The sequence below is a fragment of the Zonotrichia albicollis genome, chromosome 4 (genome assembly GCF_047830755.1).
Source record: "Zonotrichia albicollis isolate bZonAlb1 chromosome 4, bZonAlb1.hap1, whole genome shotgun sequence".
In the NCBI taxonomy this organism is placed as follows: domain Eukaryota; kingdom Metazoa; phylum Chordata; class Aves; order Passeriformes; family Passerellidae; genus Zonotrichia; species Zonotrichia albicollis.
Window position 1 is genome coordinate 35,111,743 of NC_133822.1, and position 6,219 is coordinate 35,117,961.

Consider the following 6,219-nt stretch of genomic DNA (forward strand, 5'->3'; position numbering starts at 1 on the left):
TCTTATACTGGTTTCCAGATTGCTTCACAGTTTTGTCTGTGTTAATAATCACTACCCTTTTGTTATTTTCACCTGTACTTCAGAAAAAGACTACAATTCAAGAGATGAATTAATTTTAGCTTTGTATCATGTTACTCCTGGGTTCTTTGATTTCTATTGTTAGAATCATATCTTGTTCTCTTTTTCTGAAAGAAAGAATAACTTCATAATTTTTTCTTCATAATTGCAATTCCTAGTCCTTCAGCCTCAACTCCCCAGCTGCCTCTTGTTTGAACTGCAAGAGCTCCTAGTACTTACATCTCTGGTAGGAATCACCACACCATCCATTACTTTAACAAGGACAGGAATGTTGTAACATTACCCTCTTCCCAAGGGTTTCTATCACACAATTGGGGTAAGCCATTCCCTTTTGAGAGGATGTTCCTTCATCAGGTGGCTGTTAACAGACCCCTTGTCTCTACCCTTCTGTGAGGAAAATCCCATTATTTTCTCTGAAGGAGGGCAGGTATAAACAACACAGGCTACTCTACCTAAACCAAGTGTTTCTCAGTTGGAGAAAAATAATTTTCCAGTGAAGTTCTCCAGCACATTCCTGTACTCAGACTTTAGATGCTGATGCCAGCAACCTAAGAGACCACAATTCTTTTATACAATGCTGATACCACTGATAGACCCAATTTTTTCTTATAATGTAAGATCTCTGTGCTGGATGCACCCCTTCTGACTGAGTGACTGTACTTTGGTTCACCAAAAGGAGACCTGACTGAAATCATCCCTGCAGTGCAAACCCTGAGAATCATCCTAAGCCATGTCTTATCCAGGAACAAAGAGTTCAGGCCTCTCTTATCAGGAGATCAGCACCAGCCCGAGATGGAACTAGACAGAACTGAAACTGCTACAGCTGCACACCTGCACGTACACCAAAAGGGGCTCTGACTAGGAGTCAGACATTTAACCTCAAAATAAATGTCTGCAGCCCCCACGAGCCCACTGGGGTCTCCTGTACAGCAGCAGGCTGCTCAGCAATGATGTCCCCTCAGACAAGGATGGCTCTTAAGGTTAATGCTTGAGGTTGAAAGAGCCCCTTACCAAACATCTGAGATCTATGATGAGAAAAGTGATATTTTACATTAATATAAATCTAGCTATAGCTGAATTATTAGATGTACAGTAAGTAGTAGTTTGACCAGAGTGTAAATTATTGTTTAAACAATAATTTAAAACATTGTTAAATCACTTTCATTAACGTTCAATTATTGCTTAATAACAATTCTATCATCATTCTCTTTTCATTTAGGTGTCAGTTAATTATCTTTGACCATCATTTAATCATTAATAAAATGTTTTTAGTTACACCCACATTGATACACTCTTAATAACTCACCTGTGACACACTCCTACGTATAAAAGACTCAGGCCTTAATTTAGAATTAAGGAGTACACAGGTCACTGGCTATCTCCTGTCACTAAAGCAGGCAGGAGCAGCTTTACAAATCCAGGGAACAATTATACAAAAAGTGACCACACAATCAGGTCCATGAGCTTTTGGGAGGAATGCCTCAAACAGGACACAGACCCCCATTACTGCTGTTCTTTGGGGTTTTGTCCCTCTTGTGTGAAGGGAAGCTTTCACCAAAGAGTCAGTTCGTTCTGCAGACTGGAATTCCATCATAAACATGCACCCAAATAACTCTACCCTATTTCTACTGTATTTAGCAATATTCTTAATACAACACTATGCCCTGTGTATATTGCAAAACAGAGTATTAACAGGTAACACAACAGCTGCAATATTCTAAAAGCAACTTGCTTTATTGTTGGAACACACAGACCTAGTGAAGCTGTCCCAGAAATATGAGGGCACGCTACAGATTAAGTTAAACTTAATGCCTTGTATTCTACCAAGGGAAAACAAAAGGCAGGTACCTAAAAACCTGCATAAAGCTAAACCTTTTATCTACATAAAAGGTTTCCTGAAGACATGGCCTTAAGGTCTTCACATAAATGCCCCAAATCCACCAGGTTTCCAGGCAAACACATAACATGCACAAGTGGCGTTTAAGGAAGGACAGACAGCCCAAACCACCTACCTTTCCTCAAATCTGCCAATTCTACTGGAAAGCCTGGAAGAAGTGAACTGAATTAAGCAACTACAAGTACAAACATATTCTGTGTACATTAACTACAGCTTTGTCATTTCTTGCTTGCGAAATTCTGTAGGTTCCCGTACAGGAAATTAATCAATCTTGAGAAACTTTACTCTTGATGGATTTTCTTTGGCTGACCCAAACTTTGTTTCTGATTCATGACAAGTAATGAGGATACTGTTGGTGACTCCGGAGGGCAAACTTACTGCCTCTGCACTGTGTGCTACCTTTGCAAGTAAAAAATGAACTCTGAACTTAAACTATTTCTACCCTAATATTCTCCTTATTCTAACATAAAAAAAAAAAAGAAATACATATCTCCTTTATTTTTGCCCAGAAATTCAATTCATTAGAGAGTCCAAGCATGTCAAGACAGAATGACAGATTTTAATTACTACTTTCAAAATTACTTTCTGAATCTGTTGCAAAACTTTATCTTTCAGAGAAGGTGGATAAACTGGATCATAGTCCCAGTACATCACAGATAAAAGCAACTAGAAATTAACAAATGAGATTGCATGTGCTGACAACTTGAGTTCATTAAATAGAGCAATTTGATCACACCATCTTGTCAAGATCAGGCTTAGGTATTAAGGCCAAGGTAAAAGCAGCCTCTTCCAGAAGCAAGCACTGTAATCACACACAGATTAAAAAGACATGTGTGTGTGAACTCTGCATGAACCAGTTTTGGCTGAGCCTCTGCAATGAAGCAGAATGTTCCCTATGCCCTTCATCTAGGTCCAGGGATATCAAAAAAGTTGAAATTCTTTTTTTTTTTTTAATTACTTACACTTGCCACTATTACATTTAATCTCCTATCATGGTACTTGCTCAACCTAACTAGACCAAATGTCCCTCAGCCACCCTTAGTTTTGCATAGACTAAGTAATTGTCAAACACAATTTTTTGTTGCCTTGATGTTGCTTTTTCCCTCAGACACTTGATAAATGTCTAACATCTGTTCTAAATGTACATTTTTCTATTCTTTTTTTTTTTGTAAAGGCTACTAATTAATTCCAGTTCAGAATCTTGTTTATATAGTTTGAAAAGTTTTCATACAAGAGACTAGAGAAAAACTGTGCCAGATAAAAAATAGCTTCTGAAAAACCTTTTCTTTTTCAAGAACTTTTCCTCATTGTAGGATAACACAAAAGAAAGTGTGAGGGCAAATAATCTTATAGAACAGTTGTGTTAATTTTTCCTTATACACTCTTATCAACAAGCCATATTTTAGACCAATTGTTAAAAAATCTGAAATAAGAAAGTACAGGAGGTTTTCTCTTCCAAATAAGAACTAGACACTAGTGGCTAAACATCAGAATGAATTTTCTCTAATGAGAGGCAGTGCTGCTGGCAGCGGCTCAGACATTTCACTCTCAATATAGTACTTTGATATTTTTCCATCTATTTTTGATGATTTCCTAACATCTTGTACCTTCAGCCCATTTAAAAGCTAATTTTATTGAACACTGATTTCAGCTATGATATTTTTACTTCTGAAATGTGAAATGCAAATTCAACTCATTTCTAGAACTCTTACCCACCACTGAGATTGTTAGAAAACTAAATGTTTCAATAATAGAATTCAATTTACTATTACCTTTAGACCTCACCTTGTTACTTACTGGACATTTGAGTAATAAGTACCTTGTTTTTCTGAATGCCTTTGCTCCATAAAAATGATGTGTACCATCTGGACTGCTGCAGCTGCTGTACTTCAGGAAGAAACTGTAAGATAAACTGCTAACCTAAACCCTGTAATACTTCACATTTATTTACATACAGTAGCAACTCACATTCCTTGTAACCTCTGAAATAAATGTTTATACATTAAAAAAAATCTTGTGCAACAACAAAGGTGCCAAAGTTGTAACCCACTTAACAAAAAGAGATGTTAACACATTCTGCAAATACATTTATTTATTTATTGATAAGATCTCAGGCTTGTCTGAGATCATACATATAGGATACAGCTTTCAAAAGTGTGTTTGTAAGCAGACATATACAGTAGTAACACTTTGTTAGCAAAATTACAAATGAACATCTGGATTTGGTTATTTATCAAGATTCAGATTTACAGGAGAGTCTGTGCTATTTACATTCTCTGGGACCTCAGGACCTCCAGTCAGCAGGGACAAGGAAAGGTTTGTCTTCCACAAGTTCCTGTTTGTGAGGGTCACATCAAATGAGTATGATGTACCCAAGCTTTGATTCACAAAGTGATCAGTGACTTGTTGCCCAGTTGCTTAAATTTATTTTTTTTCTTGCTCCATAGTTCAGATCTACCAGCAACCACCTGATCTGCTTCATTTATTTGCCACATTAAAACTGTTCTGCTTCCTCTGTATTTGCATTTTCTTATAACACTACTGACCTCCTATGATTTGTCTTGTGGTACTGAACATGGAGGCGTCTGCATTCAATTGGACACCAGATTTTTTACTCCACCTCAGCTCTTTGGTAATCCAGAATTACTTTCTTACAATGCTGCCCTCACTCCATCATGTGTGAAGCAAGGTTGAGGCCCACCTCTGCAGAACTGTGCATATGTTTCACAGGACACCTTTCTCTAGGCATCAGAAGAAAACACTGCTACTTTTTTCCTAGTGAGCCACCCTCCAGCTCCAGGTTACCAACCACTGTCAGCACCAGTGACTGCCAGGTCAGGCTGCCCTGGAGCAAACAAGCCTGCAGCCTCTGCCTCCAGGATCCCTCAGCCCACCTGCCCTAGGGGATTCCAAAGAGGTTCCAAACACCTCCAGTCAGCAGCATGCCATGATCCATGGGAAGGTACAGCCAAGGCTAACCTGGCTCCAGCTCCCCCTGGCTATGTCCAGTCTCCCATCCCAATGGGTGAAGGATTCTGCTGGCACAGCAGGTGCCATGAGCTCCCATAACAATCTTATTTCCTCCTCCATTCCTCAGAAGAGGGATGTACAGGCATATGCAAGAGTATGGCTTGTATGAGCTTTACACAAAAGCCCTGAAAGTCACACACAAGAAAAACAAGGTGGCATATAAGCACAGATATTTTAAACTACATATAGTACTTGCAAAAAGCTGTTTCTGTAACATGGTTTTACCTTTATGTGGCTTTCTAATACTCATTGACCCATTCTCCTCTGGCCTATCACTGCTCTACCTGGCTTTGTCCCATCTGCCTTCATCCAACTTTGAGACTCATCCAGTCACTGCCTTCCCACAAAGACAAAACAAGCCACCTCAAAAAGTACCAACAATGAAGGAAGATAAAATTTCCAAAAATTTCTGGTAAAGGCACCAAGCTTTGCATTTTCCACATTACTATGCAAAAGGACTCCCTGTGAACTAGAACAGCCTGGATGTGGCTACTGAGCTGACACTTGCTTTTCCTTGGGGCAGCAGCTGAACCAGAGAGGACACTCAAGTCACCAGGACTCCCACAGGAACAAGGCTGTGAGCCTCTCTAGCAGTCAGCTGCAGGTCATCACTGCACTCCTGGCTCATTGGATCAGGGCATGGCATCAGCCAAACAGCTCAGAGCAGGACTTGTGCACAAGGCAGGAAGGCACACCTGAGCCAGGGGCAGGGCTGGCAGCACGCTGTCCCAGCTGACATGGACGTGCTCTTGCAGCTTTCAGAGACAAAGTGCCAGAAGAGCTGATTATTGCCACTGCACTTACAACAACCACCCCCACTCAATGCTCCCACAGAACAAATAACCTGAAGGATCCGCCAGTAAATACAGGAACAACCAATGAAATGAACAACGTCCTCATTTAGCTACTTACGTCCCACATTTGAATTTCCTGTCTTTGCTCATCTCTTGTGCAGTTAGCTTTCCGCACTTGCACTTCTGTTCAAACCAGTTTAGCTGCTTAGATGTCCACACACCAACTCAGGGAACTGAGATGAGGTCCAGACAGCTCATCAATTTACTTGCTGAGTAACACTAAAAGCAAAAAAGCTCACACACAAAAGGAGTCACAGAATGTGTATTCTCAAGGAACAAGAACTCAGCTGAACTGCTAAAGCCAACATCAAAAAGAGAGAATGCTTTTATAGAATCAGTCAACTCTCAGTAAGGGCAACT